The sequence below is a fragment of the Coccinella septempunctata genome, chromosome 5, assembly GCF_907165205.1.
Source record: "Coccinella septempunctata chromosome 5, icCocSept1.1, whole genome shotgun sequence".
NCBI lineage: Eukaryota > Metazoa > Arthropoda > Insecta > Coleoptera > Coccinellidae > Coccinella > Coccinella septempunctata.
In genome coordinates this window covers 23,176,139-23,195,200 of record NC_058193.1, presented here as the reverse complement: position 1 = coordinate 23,195,200, position 19,062 = coordinate 23,176,139, and the positions used below count along the sequence as shown (strand labels likewise).

Below are 19,062 nucleotides of genomic sequence, written 5' to 3'. Positions count from 1 at the left end.
CCCGGAGTCGGTCCCGGCCCGGCTCCGACACGGTCTAGCATGAATCAGCCTTAACTCTGGATTGCAAGGTCCGATTTCGATCAAATTTTATGGGTTTGTTCACTTCAGAAAGCTCTTTCAAACGGCTCATGAAATATCAATATTCTCAGGGCAGTACTCAGAATAGCATGATTTTTCTTTCAAGCTCCAAAATCTATATTTTTTACATCCCTCACAGAAATTTCGTTATTGCCATGAAAAACTAGACAAATTCTGAGGAATTCAATTTCCACTTTGCATGGCACACTTGTCACAAGATAGTAGGAACCGGACGAATTCATATTTTTTGTAATTTTTTCCGAAATGCGGTCCTGTTTTTATTCCTTTGGTGATAATATTGAGTGTCTTTTGCCGAGATTTTGAATTATGTATTTTAAATTCTGTACTAGATCCGAATCTAGTCGATAGCATGTTTCTCGGATTTGGCACCGCAAAAAAAAAATTGATCCGTAGAGAAAAATTCTTCAGCAATTTTTCCCCCATCTACCGATTTCAGTCACCTAACGACTTGACTGCAGCTTACATAGTATTCCAGCGCGCGGAGCTCAGAGCTTTGACCTAATAATCGTAAGGTCACCGATTCGAACATCTCTCAGGTGAGGAACACTATTAAATTTGATATTTATGAGATGGCGAACGACGAAATAAAGGAGATCGAAGAAGCTACTTTGGAATACATCAAATCCTATTTGTGAAATATCGACGTTTCACTCCCGATAAGCCATTTCTGGCATCGGGTGGGATTTTCTCTGTATATGCGTGATTTCCGACAAAACGGTCTCGGCGACACTGCGAATCGGTCATTGAATTTACCGTTTAGCATAACGGCGGGGGCGTCCGTCGCGAAGAGGCAACGAGATAGGTAGACTGCCCGGTCGAAGGAAGGCGGTACCTAGTTTGCATCCAACTGATCAAGTCGTACTTTCACTGAACGGGTTTCGACGCCGTTTTAGCCTACCGCGATTCAGAGCCATTTCATGAGGACTTGTGAAAAATGAAGAAATGAAGGATTTTCCTCGGAAATCAAAGAGTTAATTCGACGAAATTCGGTACAAAGATAGGCACCTTCATTTTAAGAAATTCCATTTGGATTGAATGGAAGCTCTGTAAATTCTAGGGAAAAATGGATGGCACGTTTCCGACCTCGATTTTCAAAAGAAAATGGCCAAAACCTCTATCTATTTTTGTTTTCAAGTTATAAGTGAAAACTCGTTTTTCTACTCTTTGACTTGGTGCCTCTATTTCGTAAAGTTCAAGTGATGAACTTTCCAAATGCACCGCGGAAACTATTCAAAATCATTCTTCGAATGAGGTTTTAAAATTTAAATCGCTTCGTTTCTAGTTTACGATTTGTCAACAGCGCCTACTAGAAAATAACCAGAACAATGGCTTGTTTATAAAATAACAGGTGTTGATATACAGCCATCATAAGGCGCGTACTCACTGGCGAGCCTCAACAGCAACCGGCCATAAAAATCCCATAAAATTTTACGACCTTCCTCGTTCGTCGCAGACTTCATAGACAGCTATCTTTGTCTATCTCATCAAGATATTGTATTTGTTCTCCTTTATTATCAACGCATATTTCAGTCGATGTTGCCAACTTGTGCAATAGAAACGAAACGCTTTAAATTTTAAAGACCCATTTTTATTTTTCATTTTTAAGTACCTACTCAAAATAATTTTTTTTGGGAAACGGTTGAAATAGTTATTTCAAAGTGTAACGTTTCAAAGATATTTCATAAAAATTACATCATTTTTGTCAGCAGGAGTATTCCCTATTGTTCTTCCAATAAAAAAAACTCAAAAACTGGTTTGGTCAAGTAAGCAGGTTTTTCCCATTGTTTCCCATTTCGGTTATTTGAAAACATGCTCGTAAAATGAGAAAATAACGGGAATTTTCGTGAGTACTTCATATTTACCTATACTTTAGTACTAGTACAGCCGTCTTTATTTGTGAAGGTGTTTGAAAAAGCTGTCGAAGTAGTATATAGATTATACTACTAGTTGAAAAGGTTTCTGAACATATTCATTTGAATTCAGGTTCAAAAAATTTCCTGAAAGTTATGCATTCCCCATATTGGAAAATTTTTCATCTTTTCGAATATCTGGAATGAAAGTGATCCTCAAAGTCTCTCATAACCTGAAACAACATAGAAGATCCTAAAGGTAGTAACTTAAAATGCATCAAAACATAATATATCAACTAAGTAGCGAACATATATCATATTATCAATGAAAATAACCTGCCAACTTGACTGAACTAGTTTTCGAGTTTTTTTATTTGAAGAACAATTAGAGACAAGACGTTTATTATATATTTTAAATCAGAAAAAAAAATATGGAACTGGAATATGTAAAAAAATATACGGTTTATATTCAAAATATAAAAGTTTCTACTATATCACTGAAGTGAAGGACTGAAAAAAATCTATGACTACGCCACTGTACTCTAGTCTGTAGAATGTTAAATTTATGTTTCCATATCACTGGAACTTCACAAAATAGTGGCACCAATTCAAAGTGCCGACAAATGAGTTTTCATTTGTCTCTTGAAAACAAAAGAAGATGAAGGGATGAGGTTTCGTCAATCACCCATCTTTCGAAAATCTAGGTAGGAAACGTTCCATTCATTTTTCCCTAGCTCTACGGTTACAAAGCTGCCATTCAATCCCATCGAATTTTATCTACCCTGTACAGGTTGATTGATTAAAGACCCCTTATTGTTTTTTTTAACACTGTGCTGAGACAAGATGTCATAGAATGGTTGTATAATTCAAATTGAATCAAAAAATTTTTTTTATTCACACAGGGTGTTTCAAGAAGCCTGGGCATGATACTGCTTCCTTACTTCATATGGGTACTTATATATTTTTTCGCTTATTTTTTCGAAATATTTTCTCATCTGACCTACTCTATACACAAATTCCAAGCATAAAAAGTTACTGACACAAGAAATAGAAAAGGCATTTTTTATAGATTGAATAATTGTAATATGTTAACCAATTCAAGGCAGAACTAAAAGCTTTATAATTCATTATAAAATTAAATATGAGCTAACATTAAAACCAGCCACAACAACACTTTTTATACCCGAGGTAACTCGGTGTTTGTAAGAATAATAAAAGACAATGCCTATGCCATAAAAAAACAATAATTGTGTAAACTTGCAATGTCCTTTCTGCTCATTTTTTTTCACATTGATCTCAACCTATCCAAAAATTTTTAGTTTTTATGGAGTTAAGAAGTTAACATATTTGAATTGTAGTTAAATGTGCTGTTTTTTTTCTTGTATTTAATTTCAATTAGGAACTTCAATTTCCAATAATACACACTTTATTTAGTAGTTACACACCTTTTCATCATTTTTTCTGAGGTCTCAAGACACCATGCGACTAATTTGGTAATTTACTTAATGCTAATGAAGAAAAAATAATCAAAAAATCAAAAGTCGCCAGTTAATAATGAACCGTGATTTTGGCAGCCTTGTCTGGCGTGAGTGCATAAGCCAGTATATCCCCCATTTCATGAACGACCAAGACGAGAAAATAGCACAGTTATCACTCAAGGTTTTACTTTGTTTTCGTCTGCGGGGAGAGGATGTATACGTTGATCTAGACAGCCTGGCGAACGGGACCGCACCGACGATAAAGAGTAGATAAAAAATAAACGTCAATGATAACCGTTAATTACAGCATAAAGTCACAAAGCATAAGCTTGTTTTATGAACAACTGGTATAGAGCTTGAGATACGATGTCAACGAAATGATAGACTAGAAATATATCAGATACATATTCATCTGAGAAATTGGTGGAGTGCTGAAACAACTGTGAAATCAGAAATGACAAAAAAAAACGGTTTAAGAGGATGTAGCATCCTACCAATAACAAATACAATTTTTTTTTACACTTAGGTGCATAATGACTCTTTCAAATAATAAAACTCCAAATAGAGAACACAAAAAATTTATAAAATCAAACGGGCCTTTTGTGTCTAAATAGCCGACGAAGCAAATATGAAATTTTACACGTAGTTCATTTTTCGTCAAATCTTCTATTTTGTTAATTGAGGCTCTTGGGAAAATAGAGAAATAATTGAGAATTTTAAACAAAAGATAATCTAAATTCGAAAGATAGATTGTTTGAAGTAATACAAACGAAGAATCGAGCAAAGAATTGAACTCAATTCACTTTTCTTAGAAGACCCCATATACACATGAATTTCATTGTTATTGTCTAGGCCCTATGGAATGTCCTCTGACTAAGCTAAGAAACAGGGTATAATATAAATCAACGGAAAAACCCTATGAATTGACTAAGAGAGATTCTGACTCACCAAACCTTCTGGGAAAATGTTTGTGCTTTCTAATCGACTCGAAAAAAATTTACTATTCAAATAAAAAGAGGATGAACATTATTTTTGTGATAACCGGATAAAACTCAATACACAATTATTTATTTCTGTGAAATTTTCAAACTGAAAGGAAAAGCCACAATACTGATTAGACGTGAAAACAACACTCGAAAAATGGTCTAAAAATAAATTCGAGATAATGTATGTTATTTTTTTGAGCAAACAGTATATTCCAAATATTATCAACATTTCATTCGTATTAGAAATACTGCCATATTTCAACAGGACCATCTATGTCTGAAGCAAGAAAAACGATTGTTTTCAATAGGTATATGAATCAAGAGTCGGAAAAATTTTGGCAATTTTGTACTAGAGCCAAGCAAAAACCTAATTCGAGTTTAAATTGTAAATTTAGTCTTATTAAGTAGAAAAATATGGTAGGCTACTGAATCAGCTGGTCCTACATTTTGTTCAGTGACAGGTTTGTACTTTGCCTACTTCAACTTTTCTAGATTTCACCATTTCAGTAGATTTTCTGTAATCAGTAGATTTGAAAGTTTCAGTTATACCCGCGGACATGTTTATGTAATATCGAGTGTAATAGACAGGGTGTAAATGAATAGCTGCCTAAAGATGGCATCTGAAAAGAAATTAAATTCTTTTCTTAGAAAATAGATAGATATGAAATTGTGTTGCATTCTGCAATTCTAGGAACAAAAAAAAATATTGGTGGTTTATCAAGCATCCTTTACCAGGGGTGGAGGGTAGTAAATTTTTTTTTGTTCCACGAATAGATAGACTTCTAGTTGGCTGACCATGATTTGGTCATTGGATTTTTAATCAACCATTTTTTTGGATTCGAATTTTTACTTTTTTCAAGCATTTTGAGGTCAATGACCACTTGAAGTGTTATCGAAAACATTTGGCTTTTTATGTGCGACATTATGTAATTTATGATTTAATATCTGAAATTAAAATCTTGATTGTTCTAAAATGTTCGCTTGATACGTTCTTTCATATTTCATCAATCATTAGCCTAGGAAAAAGTCATGTTGATGCTCAAAAACATCAACTACCCCATTGTCATTGGGCGAAAATTATCAAATGATTTACATTAAAATTGTTGAAAAAAATCTCTACTTCCATTTTTCAGAATATGAAAATACATATTGAAAAAAGCAAAAAAAATTATGAATTAAATCTGAATCAGATATTCTGATTTGAATCGGCAAAAACCGATCAATTAGATTTTTTTGGAAATCCTGCTAAGCACACACTGACTAAAAAATCGTATACCAACTATACAGCCATTGAAAATTTGTATGAACACATACATTTTTGTGCGGATAAAATTAGTCATAATTATACACAAACTACATATATGTAATTTCGTCTATTCTATACCATTAACGGAGACGGTTTCTAAACTAACGGTGACTGATACCGATCTAGGAGATTTTGTTTATGTTCTCGTTTTCTTATAAACTTCAAAATGAATTAACAAACGGAGCGTTGTCGACAATGAATTTACTTTCTTCACCTTCGTTTTCGAGTAACAAATTGCATACATAATTCATGAGAAAAGTGAATTCTGAAATATACGGGCATATTTCAAATCTAAGATAGGAACTTAGGCATGGAAGTATGGAACAATGAACTAGGTTGAAAAAATTACCCAGAAACGACATTACAGACGAAATGCGGGTTTTAAAAAAAAATAATTAGGTGGTTGGATGCATTTCCAAAACTTTGCTCTTACCTGGACGGTCCGGATCAGATATGAAATAAGTTATGGTCAATGACAAAATGACGAGTTGAATGTTAAAAGGAACGTGTTAACGAACTGTTGAATGAATTGAATGTAAAACCTGAAATAATAAATAAAAAAATAATAAAAAAATGCAACTAATCAAATAGACCCGCATGTACTGAATTATTGTCTAGCCATTTGTTTATGTTTGTGGGCAAAATTCGATAGCACTGAATGACAAGCTCTGTAACCGTAAGAGCTAGGGAAAAATGGGTGTTTCCGACCTCGATTTTCAAAAGATTGTTAATGGACAAAACCGCATCCCTCTATCTTGTTTTCAAGTTATGAGTGAAAATTCATTTTTCGGCTTTTCGTAGTGGTGCCTTTATTTCGTAAAGTATCAGTGATATCAAAAAACAAATATTACATGCTACAGACACTTTCTCATGTAAAATGCAGTGGCTGATTTTTTCAGTCCGCCACCCCAGTGGTAACTTTCATTTTTTTAAATATAAACTCAATGTTATTTTTACATATTCCAGTCCCATATTTTTTTCTGATTCAAAGTCGTATCTCTAATTGTTCTTCCAATAAAAAAACTCAAAAACTAGTTCGGTCAAGTTGGCAGGTTATTTTCATTGAAACTATGATAATGAACTTTATGCTCTTATGTTGTGTCAGTTTTTGAGAGATTTTGGAGATCACTTTCATTCCGGATATTCGAGAAGATGCTCGGAAAATGAGGAAATTATGAGAATTTTTAGACTACTTCATATTTACCAATTAACCTCTACTAGTAGTGGCACAGCCTTATTTGTGAAGGTGTTTGAAAAGGCTATGGTACTGGTATGTATTTAGATTATCTATACTTCATTCAAATTTATTTTAGCAGTCGGTTGGCCATGAAATAATTTTCTCAAGTTTTTGTAACTAGAACGAAGTAAGGTTGGCACTCATGAAATGTCGTTAATGTCATAACGCCGTTGCCACAACTAATATCAATTTTTATTACGAAAATTCGAAAATGTCGAAAGTGATTGAAAAAAGAGACAGGGTTTCAGGAAGTGCTATTTAGAATTCAGGTCCGCTCATTCAAATAGTTATACCCTGATATTCTAAAATCCACAATACGTCAGACGGTAGCGAACATATTCAATGTAAGAGAATTTATATAATGTTTCATCTGAATCTAAACGACTTATATTTCAGCTGAATATTTCCACAATCAGAAAGATTGTGAATGAAGAGGATGACAAATAATTTCCTTCTATTGGGAGACCCAAAAAAGTGGTGGCATTTGAGAATTTTTTATTAAGTAATGCGAAAAATTTACTATAGGATTTTCGATAAATATCATCGGAGAATAAGTTCCCTAAAATGGATTTTTCTATTTTTCATTTGACTTGTCCTATACAATGTAAATGTCTTAAGGTACTAATAAATACCTAATTATTATTATTACTCAATGTATTAAGATGAATAGCCACAAATACGCGCAAGTTGCCCTGTTACTTGTTTATTCATGTGAAATTTTTGTTCAACGGTGAAGTTTTGCATCTTAACTTGAAACTGCCTTTTGATTCCTTTTACTTATATATTGATGCAAGATGATTTTTGTTGAAGAATTTAACATTTTGTAATTATCTGTTAATTCCTTCGGGAGATACCCATTCCCAACAACTGCATCATATGCATTTCATCTTCGGGTTAATATTTTTGAAATCTACAAATGATGTAAGCCAAAGAAGATAACGAACATTAACTCTCCTCAAGCTAGTACATATTATGATATTATACTGATCTCTTTTATTTTCCATGCAAATAACTGGATTTGGTATGCCTTCAAACATTTTGTATAAACTTCAATTCGTCACATATTTTCCGAAGAGATTCGACATTGTGATAAAATACGTAATAACAGAAACTTTTACGTAGAACGGGCAACATAGCGTTGATTTAAAACCCAAAAATGTTTTGACAAGCTTCATAACCCCACATTTTCGTACTATACAGAGTGAAATGTGTCAAATTTCCATGGCCAACCGACTGCTAAAATAAAATTGAATGAAGTATACTAGTTGATAAGGTTTCGGAACATATTCAGTTGAATCCAGGTTTATAAAATTTCATTCATCTATATTAATAAAAGAGGATCTATGGTTTACTTCAAAATGCTTTATTGTTCAAACGATCGCACCAAATTGGACAATTCTTTTTTTGTTGTGTTTATTATTGTTAGGGCAAGGTTTATATAACAAAATATTCCCAAAAAAAATTGTACAGAACAGAAAAAAAGGCATTCCTTTTTCTTACGACCAATCGAGTAATCATAGAGTACTTATAGGTTTTCGACATTTGGACAAAAAGTTAAGTTATATAGAGTAAATCGAAAATTTAAAATTTTCGATCAGAAGTAACGAGTAAATAACATATTATAGAATAATTTTATAATCATACTATGTTTAACAATTTTTCAATTATGATGTTTGAATATATTTTGGGTTGCCTGACAAAAAGTAGACTGAATTGAAACGAAAATGAAATCTTTTTCATTCTATTATAATATAAGGATTATTGATGTAAGATAAATCACACAATCACGATGAGTTAGTTATTATTATCTACCCTAGAAATAATTTAAATGGCAAAACTAGGTTTGCCGGGTCAGCTAGTATTAGATAATTTTTCATCCTTTCAAATATCCGGAATGAAAGTGATCTTCAAAGTCTCTCATATTAGTAATAATAATGAGATTTATTCTTTGAAATCTACAAGGTTGTGACAATTTTAATATCTGAATAATAAACCTAAGGAAATCCACTAAAGGCAAAGCCTGTGTCATTTAATAACCTGACAGAGTTTAGGAGCATAAAGTTCATTATCATATTGCCAATGAAATGACCTGCCAACTAGACCGAACTAGTTTTTGAGTTCTTTATTGGAAGAACAATCAAAGATATGACGTATTTTATATATTCTGAATCAGAAAAAAATATGGAACTAGAATATGTAAAAATATCACAGGGTGTTTTCATAATATTTGCAAAAATTAAAGTTATCACTATATCTCAGAAGTGGCGGAGTGAAAAAAAATCTTTGACTACGCCAGTGCATTCCACATGAAAAAAGTGTTTTCACTTATAACTAGAAAACAAAAGAAGATGGAGGGATGAGGTTTTGGCCATTAACAATCTTTTGAAAATCGAGGTCTAAAACGTGCCATCCATTTTTCCCTAGCTCTTACGATTACAGAGCTGCAATTCAATCCCATGGAATTTTGCCCACCCTGTACTTGAAATTTGATGAAATTCTGTCGGAATTCTATGGGTTGTAGCTCAGCCATCTTGAATATTTTATATAGTTATTTGTATGCCCTTTCAAGACCTTGATCTTTTTGACATCCTGTTAAAACATGTCTAACCTTTCCAAACACACCGTATGGTGTATCCAAGAGAAAGATGGCATAGATAGTATAAGGATCCAGGAAACATAAGGAATATAATGATACGAAGTCAGTTATTCAAAAAAATCCAAAATAATGCACATAGTCCAATGAATTCTACGAGGAATCCTACAATAAATTTTTCATCGTCGATAAATTCACGTCAAATTAATGAACCTTCAGCGATTTTTTATGCGTTCAAAAAGTATGTGCATTCCTGGGAACATGACGCAAAAGCGATCGACGAAAACTTCTTGATGTTTTTCGATCTGAATGAAAAGGAAAAAAACAACGCAGCAACTGTTATTATTTCGAGTGTATTCCAAAAATAGACTGCTTTCTTCACCTCTAATACGAATAGGCGTGAACCCATCAAAGTGCCAAGTGTTTTCTTTGTTGTGTTCGCGCGGAGGTGTATATGTTGATCTCGACATTTAGAAGAATCAATTTTGCGGCTACCCTATTTTTCCATCAGAACGCGTACCTGCCGTAAGCAGCGTTTCACAGATTGATATATATTCATTTCCTTCCTTTTTAACATCCACCAGACACACCTGATACAGAAGTTCATTTTCTTCACAAAAGGAGAACAAGGGACGGGAGGATTAGCTTTACTTTTATGGCCGTATGCACCGTTTCATTAAACGATTAAATTCTTGAACATAGCGTAGAACTTCTATGGAATAAAGGCGGTTTGAGAATTTAATCTTTATCTGTTTAATGAAACGGTGGATACGGTCATAGAGTTGTGAAGCCGATATGAGGATAGTGTAGAAACATTTTATTAATCTCGATAGCTCGAAGAGAAACTTCTCGAGTTATAGATAGAAACCCAGTTGAAGAAGAATGATTGAGTCATCAGAAAATATATATTTTCTTTTGAAGAAGTTTCTGTTCAAGCCGACATACTGTATGAACGTGTTCCTTCACTAATTTTACACAAAATTCTATTATTCTCATAATATTTAAGGATAACCGTTATCAAAACTGAAAAAACTTCTTAGAAATATCCCAAACTGTACATCACACCAAAATCTATATTTTGTAAATGAAAGGAATTTTTTTCGTATGTCATTAGCCATTGGTATACGAAGTATGCCTCAGCAGACATTTATAAAGGAAACCTGAGCTATAACTGCCTCAGAAGTTACTTTAACTGCATATTATTTGCACATTTGCAACACAACCTCGGTTGACATCTCGGTTGACATAATGACAGATTGTGAAATTGTTTTTCATTTAAATAATCCCAATATGACTTTGGAATAACACTGTAATCTTTCGAAAAAATATTTAGGGACGTATGTACTTTCATCAACAACTTGGGGAAAAAAACCACTATTTCTAATGCAAATTTTCGGATTCGATGATCATTACTTTCCATTTATACTGTTTTCATGTACGACTGAATTTCATGGAGGTCAAGAAAAAAATTATGAAGAAATTCCGCGTATTGCTCACGTTTATCTTTGAATAATGATAAACAATACCATTGAAACCTTGGATTGCAAGAGTAAACGAATCGATTTTATACTCAACGTCGGTGTCCCCGAAAATTTTATTCTGAAACCGTCTGACAAATTAACGTGTTAGAAACAGGTCGATTTCGCTTAACGGAACATTTTTCAACATTGGAAAAAATGAGCCATATACCGTAAATTGCGAAAAAATCAAAAATATTCCTTAATAAATTAGTACAGAAGAAGTGAAGGAACATTTTAACAATTGAACAGAGAAGTAGTAAGCGGGCTTCTTGCAAATAATGTTCGTTAACTTGAAACTACTCCTTACGCCAACTTGGTTAAGATCGACTAGCGTGTACAATAAATAGATACGATCTCGTCGAATGCTGCAACGTTAAATTTCACATCCGATCTATTCGTTTGTTATGTATGTAATTTGGATCATTATACAATTACCTTTCAGATTTGGTGTATAACAGATCAGTGCCGGGTTTCTTACCAATCTTATAAACCACCTTAGACAAAATAAAAAAGCGGCATTTTTTTTATATGAAGTTCATTATTTTCAAAATCACCGAAATCTTCCAAACCTTCACTAAAAACAATCACCTTTCATATTTCACTACAATGGGGAATTCTTCTCAATTTGGGTTATCACAGCATATGCAAGTGTAAACTGAATAATTATGAGTTTCATGCATGAATTTTTCAAATGCACTTCGAAAACTATTCAAAATCATTCTTCAAATATGAGGTTATAAAATTTAAATCGCTTCGTTTCAAGTTTACTATTTGGCAACAGCGCCTACTAGAAAATAAAAGGAACAATGTCTTGTTTATAAAATAACAGCTGTTGATATACAGCCATCATAAGGCGTGTACTCACTGGCGAGCCTCAACAGCAACCGACCATAAAAATCCCATATTTAAGTACTTAAAATATTTTTTTTTGGGGAAACGGTTGAAATGGTTATTTCAAAATGTTTCAAAGATATATTTCATGAAAAATACATCGTTTTCGTCAGAAGGAGTATTCCCTATTGTAGAAGTTTAAAAGACAACGTAAAGAAGCCATCGTCTTAGGATGTTAATTGTGAAGCCTACAAATTTCGTAAGTTCTTGACTTGAAAATCAACTGAGGTGAAGTCACGCGATAGAAGTTTTATATTGTGTAACATACGACAAAATTGTAGCTCCGATGGTATATTGAATGATTTTTCTCAATTTTCATCCTAATAATTTGGATGCGTGAAGCTTTTAGCTAAATTCATTTTCGAAGGGTACCAGGTTTTTGTGATAAATTTCATAAATTTTACCAGTAGTTTTTGATGATTCTTTGTTTTGACAATTATGGAAGTGAGTTGCAACCTCTGCAAAAACATTTGTCATATAGATCTGATCGAGATATACAGCGTGAGTTTTCAGAAACTTGCCATGTCTCCAAAATTATAAGAGGTACGATTTAGGCACCGTAAACCACAAAATCAACCCCTACTTGTGATACATCATTCAACAGCTTGTTAGAGTTCCTCACAATGACATTAGGAGAAGCTAGAAGAAATGGATATTTTATTTCGATGAAAATTGAAATACGAGACCAAAGAAATATATTGTTAATGGCAATAGACCAAAATCTATTGTAATCAGACACGATTATGAGAAAAATAACTAAAGAATGTCCAAAGCATAGGGAAACACTCTTCACAATTCTTGAAGAATTCACTTGTACCACTGAATGCCGACATTAAAGAGATGATTGATCATGCATTACAAATTTTACGAAATAATAAAAATTTACAATATTTTCCCCTTTTATCATTGGAGAGTACTTATTCTTTCCGAGCTATCCAATGATGTATGATAAGTATGGTTGTCTTTAGAATTTAGAATTTCTTGCTTGGGATGGCTAAACCTCGGGCTAAAGCCTGGAGTTGATAGGGGTGAGTGTCTAGAGGTGCCATTTTTGTTTCCCCCCTGTAGTATTGAAACATTTCAAATATTTCTTCGTACTAATATAATAACTTCGAAGATATGCCAATGACAAATTTCTGGATGCCCAACCTGTAGAAAGAAGGAGTATTTATTTGTACTAGGTCTTAACGTCAAAACCAAAATGATTTGTGCCGCAGCTACAATGAAGGTTGCTAGCAATTCGAAAAAAGTTTTAAAGGCCGTTAGGGAAATCAGTAACAAGACTTCTGAAAATTTTCAATTTTTTTTATTTCCCCTTAATATAATTCCAAAAATTCGGTATCTTTTTTAATTTTCCTCATGGATAAGTTGTATGTTGTGAATTATAAGTAAAATTTTGAATGAGAAAACCTCTTCCTTTATTTATTGGAACGTTTGAGAACCCAATTTGGATGAAACCGTAAAAGTAATACTGATAAAGAAATTCAGGTCGTTCAAACGAAATTATCATATCAGAAATGATTAGAAAGTGGAAGAAATCGTCTGAAAGTGATCGAACAACGTCATCTGGATATATCATACTTAAAAAAAATGAGGAATTCAAAAATATCACTACTACGAATCTGTACAGGTTTACAACCTAAAATTTAATTTTGGCGATCTAGAACTCAGTGGAATCATGATCCATAAACCATCATTAATTAATTAAATTTGGCAGTCTGAATGAAATACTTGCAATATTTCCAACAAAGATCTATTACTGATCATTCGATAGAGTTCCTGGCTCGGTTCCTGGTTTTGATCTTAGCATGAAAATATGGTGTATTCTGAATCGTATTCGAACAGGTCAAGGGCGTTGTAATAGTATGCTTTTCAGATGGAATTCAGTTGTGAAAACCCTAGTTTTGAATGCGGGGAACCAGCAAAAACCAAGGGAAAAACAATAACTCATCTGGTTAATTATTATCCTATTCACAAATTTCAGGATGACTTTAGGGCTGAATATGTAGTTTACGAACCATTTTTCAATTCGGTTGCACATTTTAGATCAATCAAATATATAACGAAGTACTCGATATTTTCGAAACGCCTTGAATTCGATAAAAATGGATACTTTGTTTAGGTGATTATTTTAGTTTGAATACCTCGTATTAAGCTACTACAGTGGCGGGCGTACTGGCATTGTTTTCCATTTTCTTGAAGAAAAAATAGTACGCCTTTTTCCAAAATTAAATTAATTTCAACAATTCTTATTCAATGCAGAACGAAAAAAGTCCCTGCATTTTTTCTCTAGAATGCATCAGTTTTCAGTGAAAAATAAAAAATACTCGAGTAGAGCAATCGAACAACAGTTATTCAGGTGTGACGAGCCGCCACTGCTTCCATTTATATTGAGATCTCAGTATCGTGGGTGAGAAACTTACAAAGTTGCACAATGTCGATCAAACGGAGCAAGTCGATGCAGTCCCCCCCCAGCAATAACCCCTCGATTTTTTTTTACAATCGCAGACTACGCGACGACCGTGGATTTCAATAGTGTCTTTCGTAATTTGATCTTTTCTTTGTTACACAAAAGATCGCTGCGTTACGTCTTTCTCACTGGCTAACATCGCGGAAATGAATGCGCTGCTATTACATTATGATCGAATTTCGAATTGTAGAAGATATTCAGAGTTCCGCAGGAATATACACTTACTTTGAAACTTCATCAAAGCGAGTAGTGGTACCAACAGACCAGACACAGGATAAAAAAATTTTATGTTCGTCATCTTAAATAAAGATTTGTAGTCAAATCAGGTCCTATGGCCTGAAGATGACCTGTCAGTAAGATCGAAACATATTGTGCATTGAAATCTTACTCAGTGTTGACATAAAAATTATTTTTGTTGAATTAATCTAAAGTGGAATGAATTGGACGGTAAAATTTAAGCATTGAGTGCACAATATACGTCAAACCGTCGGTCAAACCTAAAAAAGTCTTGCACCTCGTCTTGCACTGACCGAAGATAATTCTAATTTTGTATTATTCTTGATTTAACCGAACAAACTGAGAAAAAATTGTATCAATTTTGAAAGCAGATTCATTTGCTCTGAATTTAAATACTTATGTAGGATATGTTTATATATTTCGGATTGACAGATTGACTTGAGTGTCAAACAAAATTTATGGCACCTATGATGACAAAACTTCAAGTTGCCAATATTGTCAGTATCATACCGTTTCATATCACCACTGATGAATACATGGTTTTTACTGAACGACATATCCAATGATATGAATTTATAAAAACCACACGAAATCACAATAACATCAACTTAACCAACACTTGTGTGTCCCTCAGCTGTCCTGTCAAAGTCAGCTGATCCGAAATACCCTAATGGAGATCTTAAGCCGGTTCTAGACTTTCCACAAGGCCTACTGGGATGTCAATAATTCTTGAATGAACTATACTGCACATTTCCTTATACTAACTTTAGAGTAAACCTCGGAGTAAACATAGGAGGGGAAAATGAAACAAAATGAGGGAGCCTCATTTCAAATACTTGAAATACTATCTTGTCATACCTTTGCTGTAATTTCCGCAAAGACACTCGAGCTTTTCCTATAAGTAGTCAATCTTATCAATTTTTGAGTATTGGAGTGATAAAATCTAAGAAAATTCCTTTCGAAGAAAGTACAGGAAGTCGACTAATGTCATAAGTTACATCAAGCGATAAAATACGTTCAATTTTGCATAATTTCAAATGAAAATAAATCTGTTGTCGATTACGGATCACGAAGTGGAGTAAAAATTAGAAATCAACTAAAACGTCTTCCTTATTATAATACTGTTAACGTGATGACTGACATCGCCATCAACATATTAACTTAAAAACGTTTATATGTTTAACGATGTCGTTAGCTCACGGCTTGACAAACTTGTAATGACAGATTTTTCTGATGTGGAAGTAATTTCCTATAGCTACGTATGTGCTGCAATTTGAATATTTTTCTTCACTTTGCTCGACTCTGCAACAAAACATGTGATACTGGTTTCAGTAAAATACATGTATATAATTAATTCTGCGTTTTTGATAACAAAAATTATGATAAAACTTATAAATGTGAAGTATAGTGTGTTTCAAGTGAGCGGTTGGATGTTGCGACTTATTCAATGAGCAAAATTAAAAAGTCACCATTGATATGGCAGTATTTTTCAAGGACAATCCAAATGAGCTATCAGAAAAACTTTCGAAAATGGGAGTGGAAAGTTATCACGAAATAACCATTACTAAAAAAATTTTACTGGTTTTCAAAATCAAATGGTATAGAGACCATTTCTGACTATTAATTTTTACATCTTTCTTGCACAATATATTTGAAAAAATTCCGTCGAGATTTTTTAACTCTCAATAGGGAATACTCCTTCTGACGAGAAGTATTTTTTTATGAAATATCTTTGAAACGTCACATTTTGAAATAACACTTTTTCCCAAGAAAAATTATTTTAAGTACTTTAAAATGAAAAATAAAAATGAGTATTTAAAATTTAAAGCGTTTGTTTCTAGTGCACAAGTTGGCAACATCGACTGAAATATGCGTTGATAATAAAGGACAACAAATACACTCAATCTTGATGAGATAAACAAAGATGCTCTATGAAGTCTGCGACGAACGAGGAAGGTCGTACAATTTTATGGGATTTTTATGGCCGATTGCTGTTGAGGCTCGCCAGTGAGTACTCGCCTTATGATGGCTGTGAATCAACAGCTGTTATTTTATAAACAAGATATTGTTCCTTTTATTTTCTAGTAGGCGCTGTTGCCAAATCGTAAACTAGAAACGAAGCGATTTAAATTTTAACACCTCATATTTGAAGAATGATTTTGAATAGTTTTCGAGGTGCATTTGAAAAATGAATGAAACTTATAATTATTCAGTTTAAACTTGCATATGCTGTGATAACACAAATTGAGGAGTCAAGTGTGTCCCCACACTTGACACCCTTTTTTTTTCTGGGGACATTCAAAGTCGGTTGTATATGAAACACAGATTTTATAATTATATCTTACATAGTCCTACCTATATTGTGCAAGAATGCTTTGAAAATCTGCAAAAAAAATTTCAAACCTGATTTTTCAATAACAGTTTTCCATGACTATGATCGATTTCGGAAGCCTTTGAAAAATACTCCCACGTCGATGGTTGCCTTTCTGTTTTTGCCCAATGAATTACAAAATCTAGTGACCAGCTTATACATACGTCAAATACACTGAGTACAATCAAATTCAATGTAAAATTTTTATATCAAAAATTGGAATTGGAACTACAAACGGAATTACTCAATTTACACTACGATGAGCCATTCAATCACTACACTAAAGTGTAGTGTAAGTAAACTGAAGTTTAGCTTCACGCACCTCAAGCCGCTATTGTTATAACGAAGCACGTGTGGTGGTTGAATAACTCAGCCTAGTGAAAATCATATATGTAATTCAGTTTCTAGTTTAATTGAGGACTTTCATCCAGTGTCGGCCACATCAATTCAATATTGGAACAGTTTAATTTAGAATATTCCAAAGACTCGGGGGATAATGATATTTGTGTGAAATTTGTAGCGTTAATTGAATAATTAAACAATGGATTCGGTTTAAACTATTTTTTCATGACCGCAAAAAAAAATTACTTCGGCAGACCTAGAACGGCAACAGGTGTATTATATAGTCTTAAACGGAGAAATGAGGTCGTACAAAAGCGTGTAAAAACTTGGAAGTCTATAATTGAACGCCAACTGAATGTGTAAACCGTTGAAAACCGTTCGTTTTCGTTCGCGAACGAAACAGATCAATCAAACGATCGTTCAACTTGAGCGACGCTCGACTCTAGTCGCTTTGGCCCACTGTAAATTCGGAATCATCAACTGCTCTTTTTTTTTTTCATAACTATTACAGGTCGTCCGGTCAGCAGATGAGCCTCTTTGAATAGGTAATTACTGAATGGTAATCATACGTTGTGCACCATGTTTAATGTTTCCTCTAGATTAGGTTTGAAAGTGACGTTTCGATTTCGTATTCTTGTTCTTCAACGGATCTACGATATAATATCGACTGTCGTATAAACGTAAGACATGAGGTCCTTTCGTTTGCATAAAAAGTGTAGCACTTTTCTACACTCGATTTGATTTACACCAGTGTAGAGGAATTGTAGTTTATCTACACATAGTCAAAAGGAGATGTAGATAAACTACACCTCCTCTACACTGGTGTAAATTCAATCAGCAAACGAATACTAAAATCGAGTGTAGAAAAGTGCTACACTTTTTATGCAAACGAAAGGACCTACTATTTCGTTTCTCACTGAGAACAACCTTCAAAATGAAAACTTCCAGCGTGAAAAGGTACAGTTTTATTTTCGTAAATTCATATTAACTCCTCGAGCAGATGTCTTCGATTTTAGAGAATCCCCGGTAAAACAAGAATCGCACATTTCAGCAAAATTGTCACAGTATTTTCTGATCGATTCGATCGAATGAAATTTTGGAAGATTACATAATTTTTTTGAACTCAATGCCGGTTATTGAATAATCATAGCGAGCTGATCTCCGCAAAAATAATAGTGAACTTTTATTTTTAAAATATTCTCTCTCGTGTATATCGATAATGGTGGATCACATTTTGAGCAATTTTTAAAATAACCTCAGTATATTTTATTATTGTTTGTCATTTCTACTGCTCTTTTGGTTATTATTATAAAGACGTTTGTTCATTATATTATAAACTGTCATACTTGCAACTGATTGTCAGTTCAAAATTGGATACCAACATTATTTCCCTTGATGACGATGCAAAATCAAACTTCTGCCAAATGATCCATAAAACTTTTGTGAAACATAGTCAATAAAATTGCGTTGTAATTAACTGGAAAAAATCATATGGTATTTGAAAAAAAATCTGAAGATTAGATCTCTATAATTATTCTATGACCTAGGCATGTTGGAATTATTAAATTATGTATGCATTCAAAATTTCCTTCCTTTTATGGCTTTTCTCGAAAACTAACAATGTCAGCTCTATGAGCCCTTCGTAGAAATTTTAGTAAAATAAAACTGTACTTATATTTTAA

General features: G+C 33.3%; 1 protein-coding gene across 4 annotated transcripts in view; it reads right to left on the bottom strand.

Annotated features, from left to right (window-relative positions):
* Positions 1-19,062, bottom strand: part of LOC123313350 (casein kinase I) — a 47,901-nt gene that overhangs the window by 26,175 nt on the left and 2,664 nt on the right. The gene's annotated exons all lie outside the window — the stretch shown is intronic.